Here is an 18,813-nt window from a genome sequence, read left to right as displayed (position 1 = left end):
ACCAATGAACAGCTACCAAAAGAGAAGAATGTCCACACCTTTATCTTAGCGGTTCTGCCAGGCGTCTGTGGCCGCTCCTATCTCCCCACGTGGCCTCACCCAAGATGGCAGCTCCTAGAGCAGCCGAGCATCCTGGACTAGAAAGCAATAGATTTCTTGCTTCTGCCACAAATTCCCCCAGCTGTAAGCCTTCCAACCTTTTAAGTATTCCTTTATTTGTGGTTCAGAGTTCTGGGACCATCTCCTGAGCCTGCTTGTTCAGGTATTCTGTGTTGTTGTTGGCAGAGCTCTCTGCTATACGGCCACCCGATCTGTCATCTTGTTTGTTCCCTACTCCCTCGTTTTTATTACAAAACTTCTACCTTTACAATTGTGACAGTTGCAATTAGTCATGATAACAATCACTCACTATTGAATCATAAGAATCTTATCTCCATATCTTTTCACCAGACCCATCTAGACAAGATGAAAACTATTCAGTGGGGACTTTATCTTTCCCTGCACACTTTTAAACTATACTCTTTCTTCAAAACTTGTAAGCCAATCACTTCATGCCTTTATCACCCCCTCATTTTAGGTAGTCAATGTCTAAGTTGCCCTTCCCTACCTACCCTGTATACAGAGAAGATAGCATTGATAATGGATGCGATGACTCCTTTCCTTTCTGTTGGTATTCTGAGCTACTATATCCATGAGTATAGGTCAAGTTCATAAAATTGTAGCAATTTACCCTCATTTCCTTTGTCAAAAATTATCATTATTATTATTATTTTGTCTTCCTCTAGTCGAGTTCTGATTATTAAGCCATCAAGGCTAGATCAATGGGCACTATCTGCAAGTATGGGGGTTCTCGTACGTCTCCCCTCACTTCTTATCAGCTGGATGCCCATTCTCAGCTCTAGCCCTCCATGGCTGTGTCCTTGTCCATGGGCTCAGAAGTCCCCAGGTCTCACCACACTTTGGACCAACCAACCCTTCCTCTTCTCTCTCTCATCTCCAGGTCAACAGGAGTCTATGGAACATGGTTAAACTCAGCCCATTTCTTCATTGCTGTCTTTCCCCCTCTTCCATTCACCAGCAGACCAATGTGGTCTCCACCAAACTTACATGCCTTCTCATGTGTTCCCTTTGAGTTTTTCAGTCATGGGGAGGGGGATTTGTCCTGAAAGGACATGATGGCTTCCTAGCGAATAACTTGTTTATTATTGTAGTAGCCAATCATACTATCATTTTTGTTTTGGATTTTTCCTGCTGATATTTCTTTGAAGATGTATCTTCTGTCACTCTAGAACCCCCTTTAGGTATTCCAATCAGTTATAGGCTGAAGACAGGTTTACAAACTATCTGTAATAATGTTTCCTGACATTCCTTTCTATCCCACTCAAGTATCTGTTTTACAATAGTAGGCAAGGGAAACCAATATTCATAAGACAGTTAACATCTTAGTATTATTACCCCTCTTCAGACTATGCCTCAAGTGCTATTTTTAAAAATTGTTTTTTACTGTTGCAAAAACATAGAGAATACACTTGCCAATTCAACATCTTTACATGTACAATTTGGTAAAACCGATTAGATCAATCATGTTGTGCTACCATAACCAATACCCATTGCCCAATTTTCCATTCCCATAAACAAAAGCTCAATGCTATGTAAACAATGAACCCCACTTTCCCTGTCCCTCCCACCATTGAAAACCACTGTTAAACTCTAATCTCTATAGCTGTGCCTATCCTGTTGCTGTTGTTAAGTGTTGTGCAGTCGGTTCCAACTCATAGAAACCCTGTACAGGGTTTTTAAGGAGTGGCTGGTGGGTTTGAACCACTGAACCTACAGTTTGCAGTCCAGTGCTTAACCTACAGTGCCACACCAGGTCTCCTTGCCTATCCAAGGTATTTCATATTAACAAAATCATATAATATCTTTTTTTTTTTTTTTTTTTCTGACTAGTTTTACTCAGCATAATGTTTTCAAGGCTCATTCATGTTGTGGCATTTAACAGGGTTTATGGCTGAGTAACATTCCATTTTATGTATATGTTGTTCTTAAGTGCTGTTGAGTCTGTTCTGAGTCATGGTGACCCTGTATAAAGTTTCTGAGGATCAGCTCTGGTGGGTTTGAACTGCTGACCTTGTAGTTCACAGTCCAGTGCTGATCCTACAGTGCCACACTAGGAGTCCATTATATGTATATCCCACATTTTATTTATCCATTCATCTGTCTGTCAATGGGCATTTGGGTTGTTTCCACCTTTGGCTATTGTGAATAGTATTACAGTGAATGCTGGTGTACATATGTCTGTTCTCATGGCTGCTTTCAAGTCTCTTAGTTAGAATTGCTGAGTCATATGATAGCATTTTTGAGGAAAGTCATCTTGTCTTCCAAAGTAGTTTTATCATTTTACATTCCCACCAGCAATGAAGGAGGGTTCCAATTTCTTGACATCCTCACCAACATTTGTTATTTTCCATTTTTTAAATCTTAGTCATCCTAGTGGGAATGATGTGTTATCTGGTTGTGATTTTGGTCTTACAGGGCCACTGATTTGGAATTGACTCAATGGTAAAGGGTTTTTGTTGTTGTTGCTAATGTCTAATGACAGCAAGCCACCTTTCATGGCTTGCTGGCCATTAGCATATCCTCTTTGGTGAACTGTCTATTATGTCATTTGCCTGTTGTTGACTGGGTTGTTTCTCAAAATTTTTGTTGTTAAATTGTTGGAGTTCTTTATACATTCTGGATATTAAACCCTTATCTGACATGAGTGGACTTCAAAAAGTTCATGGAAAAATTCCATTATTTTTTACTCCCACTTTTCCATAAATTTGTTGAAGCGCCCTCTTAGGTTTCCAAAAGGTTTATCCCATTTTGTAGATTGTCTCTTCACTTTGTTGATAAAACTTACAGGTGAAAAAAATGCATGAAATATTTATGTATGAGGCTTTTAAGAAAACAATAAATGTGCTCCTAAAATTTCATACTATTATTTTTTTGTGTAATTATCACTTTTAGTGTTGTCAATTCTAGCATTTCCATGATAAGAAAGTAATAAACATTGATGGAAGAAAATGTTGTTAATGTAGAAACAGAAAAAAGTAAAGGAAGTTACAGTTCTATCAAAAACTTATAACTAAAGTATAACCATTGTAGTCATTTTGGTTTGCATCATTTGATTTATATATATATATATATTTATATATCTACTCTTCCTTCTATGAACTCCTGGTGTATGTAGCACTGTAGGATCAGCAATGGATTGCAGACCACAAGGTCAGCAGTTCAAACCCACCAGCTACTCCTCAGAAACACTATACAGGGTCGCTTATAAGTCGGAACTGACTTGATGGCACTTAAGAACAACTTTCTTCCATGCTTATAACGCTTCACAGTCTCACACCTAAATAAAACCACATTCTTTATAAATTTATAAACAGAATGAATTGGAAAGTTGTAATCAAATTCTTAATCATATACTTATAAGTGACCTACACAATGTCTGATCAATAGAAAATTATTTTATCTTCACAAAACATTTCTCCTTTTCTCTTCCTGCTCTCCCACATCACCATTTTCTTTAGCTTATCCAAGAATGCCAATACAAAGAAGTGATTTTCAAGTAATTATAAAATGCTAACCATAGATACGGGAGAAAGATGAGGCTTTCTACTCCCACAAAGATTTACAACCTCAGAAACACTATACAGGGTCTCTATGAGTCAGAATTCAATTGATGGCACTTAACAGCAACAACGACAGACAAATAAAATCAATAAAAATATGTATTATCCTTATTATTTTGGGATTCCAAATATCCATGTTGTTGCTCTTAAGTGCCATCGAGTGGATTCTAACTCATAGTAACCCTGTATAGGGTTTCAGAGGAGTGGATGGTGGGTTTGAACTACTGACCTTGAGGTTAGCAGTCTAGTACTTATCCTATAGCACCACACCAGTACTTCAAACCAATAATGTGCATACAAATGATTATTTCTCCATGCTAGGCTTGTATAAACCAATTTATCAGGTTTCCTCGACATGCTGGAAAATAAAATTCTGGTGATTAATATTCTTTTTTTCCCCTTAGTAAATCAAACTTTCATTTTGAAAGATTAAAAACAAAACTTATGCAAATGGTTTACAAAACCAAATTTAACTTTACCCATAGTAACTCAGTTCATCCTCACCACATCCAATAATGTAGGAACTATTATCATACCTACTTCCCAAAAGAGGAAATGAAGCCCAGAGTGGTTAAATAATAATAAACCCATGGTAATTTCATATGCAAATGATGGAGCTTGGCTTTGACCTCAAGAGGCATGGTATCAGAGCAAGCCACAAAGCAATGTGTTTTGATATATATGTCTATGATTATTTTGCACTCATTTGCCCATTTTTTTACAAGATTCAATCGTTCTTAATCTGCAGTCAAAAGCAAGCGCTCTCTCTTTACATGTTAAATATTTTCAATTAATTTCATAATAGTCAATTTGTTAGATAGACTTAATTCTCCCCCTCAGATTCACAGATCAGTTGAAAAATTTACTTGAAATAAAAAATAATATAGAAATAGTCATTAAAACAAATAAATCAAGTTTGTTTCAATAAGCTATTAAGTAGATGCTTATCTTACTAGAAGCAGCAAAGAGACACAATTGTGCTTCAAAAAGTTCATGCTTTTCCTACCCCGGTGGGGCTGGCCACTTATAAGAGCAACATCCTTGTCGATTTCGAGGCATGGTTTTCACAATAGGTCCAGTTGAAACTTGTAAGTAACTTTGCCCTGTTCTTAAAAATTGGGAGTGTTGCACCCACAGACATGACTGAGAAACCTTTATTTATTTAACTCAGGTACCAACTCACTTCATTGGAATAAACAGTAGACTTGGAAAAGAAAAGTGAACTGGCCATGTTGTAACTGCAGCATGCTTGCCTGGTACCAGAAGTCACCTTGTGATAATGGGGAAGCCCACCTAAGTCTGTGGGAAGTTCATCAAAGGTATCGTGCCATGCCTTCTTCTGGTATCCCAGCTTATTACCCAGAATCAGCAAATGCTAATAATATTTGCATATTTTATATATATTTTAGACTAAATTAAAGACCCTTTATTTTAATCTCTGTCCAATTCCATTCCCTTCACCTCTTGTCCCCCCTCCCCAAAAACTCTGATGAACTCTAGGTCATCATGCAAGGTCATCCAGGTATCACCAAACCCACTGAGGAATGAGTCCATTTCAACTCACAGTGACCCTATAGGACAGAGCAGAACTGCCTCACAGGGTTTCCAAGGCTGTAAATTTCAAGTGGCCAACCTCTGCCTCTTTCTCCCTCTGAGAGGCTGACGGCTTTCAACCTCCAAATTTCAGCTGAGCACTTAAGCAGTGTGACACTTAAGCAGTACTCCTCCCATCCTGATAAGGGGATGATTCATTTCAGGATTTTCAGGCTCATCTGAAATACCCATCGAGTTCTCCAGCTGCATTTGGTTGTGGACCAAGTAGGTCTTGAGACTCCTGGATACTTGCATGGGGATTTGCCCTGTTCTTCAAAACTGGGAGTATTGCGTGCACAAGAATGACCAGGAGACAATTATTTAACTCTTGAACCAAATCACTTTATTGCAAGAAACGGTAGACCTGAAAGAGAAAGATTAGAGCAATAAATGTGTTGTAACTGCAGTATGCTTGAAGTTACTAGGTGGGTCTGGGGCAGTTCTCCTTGTTGCTGTTGTCCAGGTTGAACTTGTCGAAGAGGTAGTCAGCCAGGCAGGCATTCTGGGCCTCCAACTTGCGCAACGTGATCACATACTCTTTCAGTTCCTTGATGGTTTTCAATTGCTTGCGCATAAAGTGGGTCTCCAAGTAGTCATACAGCTGTGGGTCCTCGTTCTCAGTGGCCAGTCGATGCAGGTCCAGGAAGCCCTGGTTGATGGTCTGTTCCAGATGGAAGGTGCGCTTCATAGCATGAAGCCCGCTGCCCCAGTTGTCCAAGTCGGGTCTCCTGATGTCACAGAGCAGGATGCGGCCCCCGCGCCGGTTCTGAAGCCTCAGTAGTGTCTCTGCCTGTTGGCGCACCTGGCGGGACCGCTTCAGAAAGTAGGCGGAGAAGTTCTTCAGGGCCACGTCGTCGCGGTCGAAGTAGTAGGCCATGGACAGGTAGGTGTAGGAAGCGTAGAATTCCACGTTTATCTGCCAGTTGATAGTGGCCTCGCACATCTGGCGGTAGTTCTGGCGCACAGGAAAGGATGGTACGGTCGCCATGGTGGGGAGCACAGGTCTGGAAGCTGTACCCGCACAGGTGGAGCTCGGAAGGCAGTGGGCGGTACACGAGGTGGAGACCCTGTGGCGTAGGTGAGGTTCGAGTGAGTCTCTGGGTGCTCAACCCAGCAGGCAGCTGGGCAAGTATGAGGGAAGGGGGGCCAGGATTGGGACCCGGATGGTAGGACTCAGGTTGGGATGGTGAGGTTGTAACCCTAAAGGGGGTGTATGTTACTGGCTGAATTTGAAACTGTTGCTATAGTTACTCTTTGAGCCCTGATGTGACGCTGTAGGATACGCACTGTGTTAACCTGGTGTGATGCTGTAGGATAAACACTGAACTATGAACCGCAAGTCTTGTGGTTCAAACCCACCAGCTGCTATTTAGAAACCTTATGGTGCTATTAAAAATGCCCGTCGATTCAGTTCCGACTCACAGCGACCTTTTACAGGGTTACTGAGGAGCAGCTGGTAAACTTGAACCGCTGACTTTGTGATTTGAACGGACCTTGTAGTCCAGCGCATTAACCCACAGTGCCACGGTGGTAGCTATTTACCATGGAATCTATTCCGACTCCGAATAGTGTTTCCTACACCTTAAAACTTTATATAAGCAGAAAGTGTCATCGTTCTCCCGCACAACAGCTGGTAAATTGGAACTGCTGATCCCGCCGTTAGCAGCCCCACTTGTATCCCACTACACCACCATAGCTCCTTTGGAAACCTTATGGAGGGTCGCTTTCAGTCAGAACGGACTCGATGGCACTTAACAACAGCATAGTTACTCGTGGAGTCCTGGTATGGTGCTGTAGTGTAAGTATTAGACTGGTCACTGCACAGTCAGCAGTTCAATTCCACCAGCCGCTATCAGAAGTGGCTGAAACGGAACCTACTTAATGGCACATAACAACACAATTGGTGATTAAGAAAGTATCATAGAAACTGAATGTGGCACTGTAGGATAAGGACTGGATTGCTACCCAAAAGGTCAGCCATTCAAACCCACTAGTCATTCCTCAGAAACCCTCTACAGGATCTCTATGAATCAGAATCGACTTCATGGCACTTAACAACAAGAACAGACACTGATATTGTTGCCCAATGTAAGCAGGGGAAGTGTCATAGGCAAACAAGGACAAACTGATCTACTTTCCAAAGAGCAGGCAGCTCTTTCATGTCACAGTTGACTTCAGTGCTTTGATTTAGTTGACTGTTTTTGAATTTTCTAGAAATGGGCTTAGTTTTCTATTGCAGGTTTCACATATTCTGAATTTACCAACATGATAGCATCTGCTTTTGATATTTTCAAAGAATTATTCATAATTTCCTGTCTGCTATTAATATACCTTTTCTTGAGTGTGTGTATATATATGTCTAATTTTTTGTTTAGTCCACCAAGATTCAATAACATTTTTTGTACTTCTAAAATGCAAGTGTTTGTTTTCTGAATATGTAATATATTCACATGGAGTCCTGGTGTGGTGCCGCAGGTTAATGCACTTGACTGCAATGTCGGTTCGAACTGTAAGATGCACGGATCAAGCTCACCAACCCGGCTCCTCAGAAACCTTATACAGGGTGGCTATGAGTCGGAACTAACTTGATGGCACTTAACAACAACAACAATATATTTACATAGTTCAAAAACCACACAGTTCTGTTTGCAGACCACCTATGGGATATTACTTGTATTAGTTGCCTAGTACTTCTACAACAGAAGTACCCTAAGTGGGCGGATTTAACAAACAGAAATTTATTTTCTCACAGTTTAGGAGACTAGACATCCATATTCAAGGTGTCAGTTCTAAGGGAAGGCTATATCTCTGTTGGTTCATGTCTCACTTCAATATCTGTGTACTTGGTATCCTTGGGATATTTCCATGTGTCTTGGCATCAATCTTCTGCTTGAAACTAGTTCCAAGAACATACTCAGCTCCTGACTTTTCCTTCTTGGTGAGAGCAATTGTTATCATGACTAATTGCAACTGTCACAATTATAAAGGTAAGATGAACTACTCCTCCGTCTTTGTAGTTCTTCTTACAGTCCAGAAACAAAGGACCCTAGGACCATCAAGGGAGAAGACCACAAGCGGAATTCGAGACATCCAGAGAAGCAGCAACACCAGAGATGGAGGCAGGGATGGGGACATGAAGAGAGGGAGCAACTGAGGACTCTAGGTTCATGGAAAGAGAGGGACTGAGAGATGGCAGCCAGGAGGCAGACTTTCAGAATGTGCCTTTTGGTGGTGTAAATTATTATATATGCCTGAGTTGTTGTTGTTGTTGTTTTTTAAGAGCTAAAGTGAATAGAGAGAAATACTGTTAACTGATGGTACATGGAGGAGATTATAATCCTTGTAATGAAACAAGATGTATGATTTGTTGACTGTAAAACTGATGATCTGCGCTGTAAACTTTCATTCAATCCACAATAAAAATCTTATATATATATGAGAGATGAAGTCATGCCATCCTGCCTTCTAAGTAGCATTCTGGCTGCAGTTCTACTAATATAGATTTATTTGTTAGTTCTTCTAGCAGTCCATGATACTTTTAATATACTTATCCAGCACCATAACTCAAATACATCAATGCTTCTGCTGTCTTCCTTACTCATTGTCTAAGTTTCACATACATAAAAAGCTATTGAAAACACTATGGTCAGGGTTAGGCACATCTTAGTCCGCAAAGTGACATCTTTGCTCTTAAATACTTTAAAGAAGTCTTGTGCAGAAGATTGGCCTAATGCAATATGCTATTTGATTTCTTGACTGCTGTTTCCATGAGGGTTCGTAGACTATCCAAGCAAAATGAAGTCTTTGACAACTTCAATCTTTTCTCCATTTATATGTTGTTGTTGCTGTTAGGTACCATCGAGTTGGTGCCAACCCATAGTGGCTCTATGCAAAACAGAACCAAACACTGCCTGGTCCTAGGCCAACCTCACAATTGTTGCTACACTTGAGCACATTGCTGCTGCAACTGTGCCAATCTGTCTCATTGGGTGTCTTCCTCTTCCTCTCCAACTCTCCACTTTACTAAACATGATATCCTTCTCCAGGGACTGGTTCTCCTTGATAATATGTCTGAAGTATGAGAGACAAAGTCTAGCTAACCTGGATTCCAAGGAGTACTTTAATTGTATGTCTTCCAACACAGATTGTTTGTTCTTTTGGCAGTCCATGGCACTTTCAGTAATCTTTTCCAACACCATATGTCAAATACATCAATTCTTCTAAGGTCTTCCTTATTCACTGTCCAGCTTTCACATGCATGTAAGCTTATTGAAAATACTATGTCTTGGATCAGGTACATCTTAGTCCTCAACTGACATCTTTGCTCTTCAACACTTTAAAGAGGTCTTCTGCAGCAGATTTGCCTAATGCAATACGTCATCTGATTTCTTGACTGTTGCTTCGATGAGTGCTGATGGTTGATCCAATTAAAATGAAATCTTTGACAACTTCAATCTTTTCTCCACTTATATGGATGTTGTTTATTGGTCCAGTGGTGAGGACTTTTGTTTTCTTTATATTGAGATGGAACCCAAACCAAACGCTGTAGTCCTTGACCTTCATCAATAAATATTTTAAGTTCTCTTCGCTTCCAGCAAGCAAGGTTGTATCATATGGTAGGTAGTTAATTAGTCTTCCTCCAATCCTCATGCCAATTTTTCTTCATATAATCCATCTTCTCGGATTATTGGTTCAGTATACAGATTGAATAAGTATGGTGAAGGACTACAACACTGGTGCATACATTCCATAATTTTAAACCATTTGGGTGTTGTTCCCTTGTTCTGTTTGACTTACTGTCTCTTGGTCTATGTACAGGTTCCTCATGAGCACAATTAATTGTTCCAGAATATTCATACTTTGCAATGTTGTCCATACCTTGTCATGATCTACACACCAAAAGCCTTTGTATAGTCAATAAAGCACAGGTATTCTCTGCTTTTAGCCAAGATCCATCTGATGTCAGCAGTGATATCCTTCATTCCAAGTCCTCTTCTGAAATGTGCTTGAACCTCTGAAGTTCTCTGTCAATGTATGGTTGCAGCTGTTTTTCTGTTACCTTTTGTAAAACTTTACTTGCCTGACATATCTATGATTTTCGCATTCTGTTGGGTTACCTCTCTTTGGAATGGGCACAAATCTAGATCTCTTCCAGTCAGTTGGTCAGATAGTTGTCTTCCAAACTGTTTGGGATAAATGAGTGAGTGCCTCCAATGCCACATCACTTTGTTGAAAGATTTCAATTTGTATTCCAGCTATTCAGACTGCCTTGTTCTTTGACAATGACTTAATGCACCTTGGACTTCTTCCTTCGGGATCATTGGCTTTTGATCATATGCTGCCTCTTGAAATGGCAGAAGTTTGACCATTTCTTTTTGGTACAGTGACTCTGTGTATTCCGTCCACCTTCTTTTGATGCTTTCGCCTGCATATGAGGTTATTGAAAATACCACGGCTTGGGTCAGGCGCACCCTAGTCCTCAAGCTGACATCTTTGCTCTTCAACGCTTTAAAAAGGTCTTGTGCAGCAGATTTGCCTAATGCAATACAGCATTCGATCTCAGGTAAACCACGTGGTCATCAGATTCATAATGGCTAATACCAGTCCATTTCAGCTCACTAAAGAGCTGCCTCTCAAAGAGTTGGCTGTGATGACGCGAATGGAGTAAAGCCCATGGGAGAAAAACCCATGGGACCTTCATTTGCTGATGGGGCACAACTCAAAATGTAGAGAAAAAGCTGTAAACATCCATTGAAAATCGAAACATGGAATGTATGAAGTATGAATCTAGGAGAATCTAGGAAAATTGGAAGTTGTAAAAAATCAAATGGAACGCATAAACATTGATGATTTTTATTAGTTGAACCTATTTTACTTATTAGTATACAACTACATCTTTATGATACAATCTGTCCTTCAAAGTACATTTTTTTAAACCCATGAAATTGAAAAGTTTCATTAACTTTACACAGAATCCCCTCTTTTTTCATGTCCTTTTCCTTAACTGATAGTATTCTAAATTCACAATGAAGTCTCGTCTCGTCAGTTTACTTATTTAAAAGATAGCACCCTTGAAAATAATCTCACCATAAACCAAAACAAATTCAAAATTATTTAAGAGTTCAGGTTGCTACTGCTAAGAAAATGACAGAAAATCTAAACTTATCTTTACATTCCTTCCAAATTGGTTCAATTATATTGTAAATTCTATTAGATTTCATTCTCTTCAAGACAGTCTGTCTTGTATTCCACATGTGCCAGCTACAAAATACCATGTGGATGTACGCTGGATTAAGAATTAAAAGCTACAAGTTGCAGTTCCAGTCAGAACTTGGGAGTATCACTGGTCTTTTTGGCACTCATAATAATCATCCTCAAATGGACTGCGTATCACCTGATTTGACTGTCCCAATGGATGTATTCTAAAACATTTTGCAAATCTGAAAGCAGCCTTTTTAATAATATAGCTAAGACTAGGTACCAATTTCAGCTTCTCTATCATTTCCTGAATAGGTATTATGTTGATGTGCTTTTCCTAATAAAGAAGACTGAGGGTAATTGTCCCAATTATCATCAATTAGGAAGGCATTGTGTTCAAAGGAGGGGAAAAGACACTGTATTCAGAGACCTGAGTCCTATTCTGGGCATGATCAATATCATGTGATGGGAATATGACTGTGAGCACATTAACAACTTCTCTGGGGTTATATTTCTTCATTTGTGAAGTGAGAGGTGGAATGACCTATTTGGGTTTCATGGATCCTATCAGTTGTAAAGATGACTGGCATTCATTCGACATGTTTTTCTTCAACAATGAAATGTAATTGAAAAAAAAAAAAAAAACAGCCTTCAGTTGATTCATGATAAGCAATGACTGCTATCAAATATTAATTGTGGGAATTGAGACATTTTTTGTTAACATTCAAGTAATAATACCATTTTAAATTATGGTATTAGTGTGACCCTCTACAGCATACAGTTCTGGAAATGGTTCAGCCCTCTTTGGATTGAGCTTTAAAAAGTTCATGTAAAAATTGTATAATCTTCCCATTTAATTTTTCCACCAACTGTTTGAGGCCTCCTCATCCTGGTGTGGTGCCATAGGATAAGCCCTGAACCTCGAGGTCATTTTGAACCACAAGGCAGCAGTTCAAACTCATGAACTGCTCCTTGGAAACCCTATACAGGGTGGTTATGAGTCTGAACCGACTCAGCAGCACTTAACAACAACAATATATGTGTAGCACAGGAGTAGATTCCTTGTTCCAAGACCCAAGGTACTAACAGTATGCAAGTAGAGCTATAGCGAAGTTCCAGTCTCCTTTGCCACTGTTTTTATTGTACCTTGGAAATGACTAAACTTAATCTTAAATCAACCCAACCAAACCCATGCTGACTCATAGTGATCCTATAGGACAGAGCAGAACTCTCCCATAGAGTTTCCAAAGCTGAAATCGTTAAGGAAGCTGCCTGCCATATTTTTCTCCCACAGATTGACTGCCAATCCTTTGGTTAATAGCTGAGTGCTTAATCACTGCACCACCAGGATTTCCTCTTAATTTTATAGCCAAACAGTGATAACTCCAATATTAAAGGAATCAGCAGCCACCTACTGTAACAGAAATTGATTATCAGCACTGCCCCCTCACCCCACTCTAGAGGATCAGAGTCTCTGAGTAGTGGGCAGAGTTGGCGCTCTGTTTTATCAAATACAGCATACCATGAATTGGAAAGTACACCAATTTTTAGACTTTAACATACACACACACACAAACCTCTTTCAATTAATTCATGAAATATCACTGATCATAAACTGTATTTCAAATTCAGAAAGTTCAAGTGTGAATAAATAATCAGAGAATTGATGAAATACAGTAAGATTTACTGAGTTTTGTCACTCACTTGCCAGAATACAGGTATCAAAGTAAATACTTTTTTGTGTGTGTTTAGTTTTGCTATTCATAACTATTTACACTTTTTGGTAATTTATCTGTGGCCCAAACTAATAATCTATTATTTGTACAAAGACAGAAAACATTAAGCAAGATTTTTTTAAATGGCATTTTCTGTTGGAAATTATGTCACTTTATAACATTTCAACCTCATCCTAGAATTATAGTTTTTTTCCTATTTCTTCTTTCTCTTCCTCTCTGGAAATGTAGTGGTCATAAGTCAGGCTGCTAACCTCAGTGTCATCAGTTTGAAACTACCAGCCATTCTGAGGAAGAAAGATGAGGATTTCTGCTCCTGTAAAGATTTACAGCCTTAGAAACCCTATTCAGGGTCGCTATGAGTTGGAACTGACTCCATAGCACACAGCTACCACCATTAGAAGGTGATTTCATGTATTAGGTTAAGGAGTTTTACTACTTGTATTACAGGTAACTCCGTATTCTCTACATTCGTACCTAACCTTCCTCCCATCTTTTAGATGGAATAGAAGATGCTCTGAACATTTACCAAGCAAAGTTGCTGCCCTAGAGTTCTACAGCTCACACTGCAGCAACGTGGCTGGCAGGGCCACAGGATTACTACTGCAGCTTCTATATAGGTTAGCTTGCCACAATTCCATAGATTCAAAGGTAATATCTGGACTTTGGATTGCTGAGAGAACTCTAACAAAGTCAGATTCAGGGTATTTACAAGAAGTAAACATTGACATTTCATTACCTAGTTGGGCATCTGCTCAGGACATCCCTACCCACATGACCATGAGTAGGGAATGGTGGGGATGAAGAAAAAGTAGGACAGAGAACAGAGTCAGACATGGAGCAGACCCTGACTCCTGGTTAAAACAAGGGGGTAGGATTTTACCATTAGGTTAGGTAGATATTGTGGAAAGCTTGAGCCAGAGGGCAGCTTGCCAAGCAAAGAGACTCCACCCAAAAGGAGGTGGGGTGTATAAGGCTAGAGTAGGAGTTAGTTGGGGAAGGGATCAAAAAAGGCCAACGCAGAGCCTAACTCCCATTCCTGGAAACTGTGTTGAGGGGAAACTTGTTCCAGGACCTCTTAAAGAACATTGTGCACATCCCCTTAACCTGACTTGCAGTTAAGCTTACCAAAGAGTTAGACATGAAGGGGCTACAGCAATACTTGTTAAGTTAGAGATATATGACCCCTTCCTCCTTCCTTTCTTGCCGTCCTCAAAATAACAGTAGAGAAAGAAGCAGGAGTGCAGAAGAGCTAAAGAGCAGGCTAAACAACTTCTACCCACTCCATGTGCTTAAGGTTAAGGTCTAGCAGGTGCTGGAGGAGTGGAGGAGGAACAGGTGAGGATAATGTGGATACAATACTTACACTGTAAATGGAAAAGAGCAGATAGTTTTTATGTCTAAGAGTACCAAGGAAAGCATGAGATCAGCCTGTTTTTAAGCAACAGCATTTAGTCCATCAAAACAAAGTGGCAACATAAGGCAAGGTCTTTTCAGACATCTGACTCATTAATTATGTAACCTAAAACTCCAGTCCAAGGAACAATCTGGCCATGAAATTCTTGGGTTTCAACCAGAGCGACTAGAAGAACTTCTGACAAATGAATTCCAAAGAGGAGAACTAGTGAATTCTGAAATATTATCCTCCTATGTAACTTCAGTTTAATCATTGTACACAGGAGCTCATTTTAAAGTTAAACTGTTGTTGTTGTTGTTAAGTGCCATCGAGTCGGGTCCGACCCATAGCGACCCTGTACAGGGTTTCCGAGGGTGTAAATCTTTACGGGAGTAGAAAGCCTCATCTTTCTCCCGCGGAGCGGCTGGTAGTTTCGAACTGCTGACCTTAAGGTTCGCAGCCCGATTCGTAACCACTACGCTAGATACTGCTGTCTATGGTATACAGTCATATTAAATCCAGGATTCAAGAGATGAGTCTCTAAGTGACAACAAAGTGTTATCTGGATATCACTTAAATAAAAACCATGTGAATTGTTCATGAAATCAGTTTCCCTGACTTCACGGAGAACTGTGCTTAGACCATGAATTCATTAAAAAAAAATTTTTAAATAATATTAGACATAAAGAAAATTTGCAGAAATGGTACATGATGTTCTCCTGTATATCTCACTCAGTTTCCTCTACTTAAACAATTACAATTAATGAACCAGTATTGGTTTGGTGCTGTAGGATAAGCACTGTACTGCAAACTACAAGGTAGGCAGTTCAAACCCACCAGCTGCTTTTAAGAAACCCAGGACAGGGGTGCTATGAGTTGAAATAGACTCAAAGGCACTTAACAACAACAACACTATTAAGTAAACATCAGAATTTATTTGGATTTCACTAGTTTTCTTACCAAAGTCCTTTAGTTTCAAAATCCAATCCACATTGCATTTAATCATCCTATATTTTCAGTCTCCTCTGGTCTGTGAAAGTGTCTCAGTCTTTTCTCCCTTTTTTATGATGAGTAGTATTTTTAAGGAGTAGTGGTCAGGTATTTTTTTCTCCCAATTTGGATTTTCCTGATTATTATTATTATTTTTCATGATTTACCTGGGGTTATGTTTTTGTTTGTTTTCTAATACCACAAAGGTGAATTGCCATTCTCATCGTGTCATGCACATGATTTATCACTGATGATGCTAATCTTGATCATTTGTCCAAGATAGTACTTACCAGGTTCACCCAATGCAAAGTTATTTTTGCCCTTTTTCTATATAGGATCTGTATGCTTCAGAAGTAACTCAATGGCAATGGGTTTTTAATGGTGAAATGAAATGTTACACACAAAATCTGAAATTCTTCAAAATCTGAAATTTATCACTTCTCATCCATTTATTTAATCATTTATCTATGTTATTATGGATTCGTGTAGATTTATTTTATACATTGGGTTATAATCTAGTGGTTGGTGGTGGTTGTATGGCACGGCGTTTGTTCTGATTCATAACAACAAGATAGTGTTTCCGAGGCTGTAAATCTTAACAGGAGCAGAAAGCTTCCTCTATCTCCCACGGAGCAACTGGTTGATGCAAACTGCTGACCCTGTGGTTAGCAGCCCAGCTCCTAATCCACTACACTACCAGAGCTACTATAATCGAATGCTAACAGAAATACATTGATTTTGTTGCTCAAATTGTTCCAAGTTTGGCCATCGAGAGCTCCTTCAGATTGGCTTCTGTGTTGCTTTGACATCCTTTGTTTTATTGATCACTCCATTTCTTTCTGGTACTACAATGTATTCCAGCGCATCTTGTATTCTCTCTAATCCAGTCCTACAATCAGCCATTTCTCCAGAGTGCTGATATCTTTTACAGTAGACAAACATTAGAACCAAGATATGTATTTTTAATGATCACTCAGGTGAATTCTTCAGCATGCTATAAAATTTGAGGCAAAGCATTTTGGAAAGTCAAATACAAATAAGCCAGAAAATTTCATAAAAATTTTGAAATAGTTTTAAAGAATTATTACTATTTTCTTTGAAATCTCCAAAGTGTGCTCACAGAAAAGAGATGAGTGATAAAATAGTATAGATCAAATAATAACTCCTAAATAAAGTGGGAATAATTCAGTAGTTAAAGATATACTTATCAAAGGCTTTTTCTGTGCCAGGCAGTATGCTAAGTGCACGTCACCAAGTCTAATGCAGTAGAGATAATTTCCGCTATTTAAAAGATACAGAAATGGAGGCCTTACAAGTTCAAATATTTTTTAAAACTAATAGTCAGTAGGTGGCAGATCTGAGGCACAAAATCAGATCCATCTGACTGCCCATCCAGAGGATTTTGCCTAGGCATTCTGATGGTGCTTATGAGAGCATTCCGGTGTACATATGTCTGCTGTCACTACCAGATCTCAAAGGCCATGAGGGAAAGACTGCTGATCATTTTGTATGTCTTATGTCTGTCCTTGGAGTCCTGGTGTGGTGCTGTGGGTTAATGCGCTAGACTGGAAAGTCGGCTTAAACTGCAAGGTTGGCAGTTTAAGCTCATCAGCCGCTCCTCGGAAACTCTATATAGGGTTGTTATGGGTCGGAACCGACTCAACAGCACACAACAACGTCTGTCCTCAGAAGCCAGGATGGTGACACTTTGTCTCTCAAACTTCAGACATGTTATCAGGAGGGACCAGTCCCTGGAACAGGACATCATATTTCATAAAGTGGAGGATCAGTGTAAATAAGGAAGACCCCCAATGAGATTCAAATGGCACAGTGGCAGCAGCAATAAGCTCAAGCATAGCAACTGCCAGGATGGTACATGACCAGGCAGTGTTTTGTTCTATGAGTCAGAACCTACTCAACAGCACTTAATAACAACAGCAACGTGTCTGTTCATAGTAGGCACTCAGAGTTAATATAGCCATATTACAACCTGGTGAAAGTGCAGGTTATATACGAAGTACATACAATACATTTTCTCCAGTTGTATGTTATAATTAAACTTGTATCGCAAGTTTGGTAAAGAATCACAAAAGTACTCCACTGCAAGAAGACTTTTAAATTCACATAGTCCCAAGTTTGGGGACGACGAGAAATGTGTATGAATATACCTGCACTGAGTGATAAAGTTTAGTAAACACAAAGATAGCTAATCAGTAGCCTAAGAGTTTAGAAAGCACATCTAAAAGCCAATCATTCTCTTTACTGCCCAGATTAAAATGATTAGTTACCTCAATGATGAAAGGGTTGTGTAGTGCTAGATCCTTTTTACCATGTAAAATACATTATTTTGAAATCAGAGGTCAAGGACGAGAACATAATTTTTATTTTACTTACTAAAGCCAAAGCCCTTGGGCAAACTTTATTGTAAAAGGTATGTTTTTAATGACATAAGCTAACTAATATGACAGACTTTAAATTATAAAGAAAGGAACAGACACAGAACCAATGTATCAAAAAAGCATTTTAACATTCAGATCTATCAGCCAACTTGTGAACAAATTTTAAATTACTCATACACAATAAATGTACTTCATAGTGTGTCAATCCATTTGTTCATTCTTTCATTCACACATCAATTATTCATTTAGTCTCTATTAGGTGCCAACACATAAGATGTTAGCCCCATAACTATAAAAAAAACAAAAACCAAGAAATGCTTCTGAGATAGAGCTAAAAGTCCTGAAGGGAGAGCAAAATAAACAAAAACAGAAAATGGATGGTTCAAACCCACCTGCAGCTCCTTGGAAACCCTGTACAGGATCACTATGATTCAGAACTGACTGAACAACAGCAACAGCATTTACTGATGAAGGCCAAAGACTACAGCTTTCAGTATGGATTATATCTAACATAAAGAAAACAAAAATCCTCATTATTGGACCAATAAGCAACAGCACAATAAATGGAGAAAAGACTGAAGTTTTCAAGAATTTCGCATTAACGTCCAGCAGATAAGAAGAGAGGGAATCTGCACAAGAACACCCACAGTTGCAGATAATATCCACTTGACCTGGCTTCAATGACTAGATGATCAGAGCTCAACCAGAAGAAGAAAGAAGAGGGAAAAAAGCGTAATCTGATACAATTTGATTAACTTGACCTACACCTATGGATGCAGTAGCTCAAAAGAGGGAACAAATCTTTACAGCAAGGATCATTCCCA

At 39.3% G+C, this 18,813-nt stretch overlaps 1 protein-coding gene and 1 pseudogene across 1 annotated transcript in view; both read right to left on the bottom strand.

Moving 5' to 3' along the window:
* LOC102819753 (transmembrane gamma-carboxyglutamic acid protein 1-like) overlaps positions 1–18,813 on the bottom strand; it is a 42,542-nt gene that overhangs the window by 6,257 nt on the left and 17,472 nt on the right. The window lies entirely within an intron of this gene.
* Positions 5,695–6,261, bottom strand: LOC102819382 (annotated as a pseudogene).

The sequence above is a fragment of the Chrysochloris asiatica genome, unplaced genomic scaffold, assembly GCF_000296735.1.
Source record: "Chrysochloris asiatica unplaced genomic scaffold, ChrAsi1.0 scaffold00595, whole genome shotgun sequence".
Classification (NCBI taxonomy): Eukaryota; Metazoa; Chordata; class Mammalia; order Afrosoricida; family Chrysochloridae; genus Chrysochloris; species Chrysochloris asiatica.
This window is presented reverse-complemented; position numbering and strand designations above follow the sequence as displayed.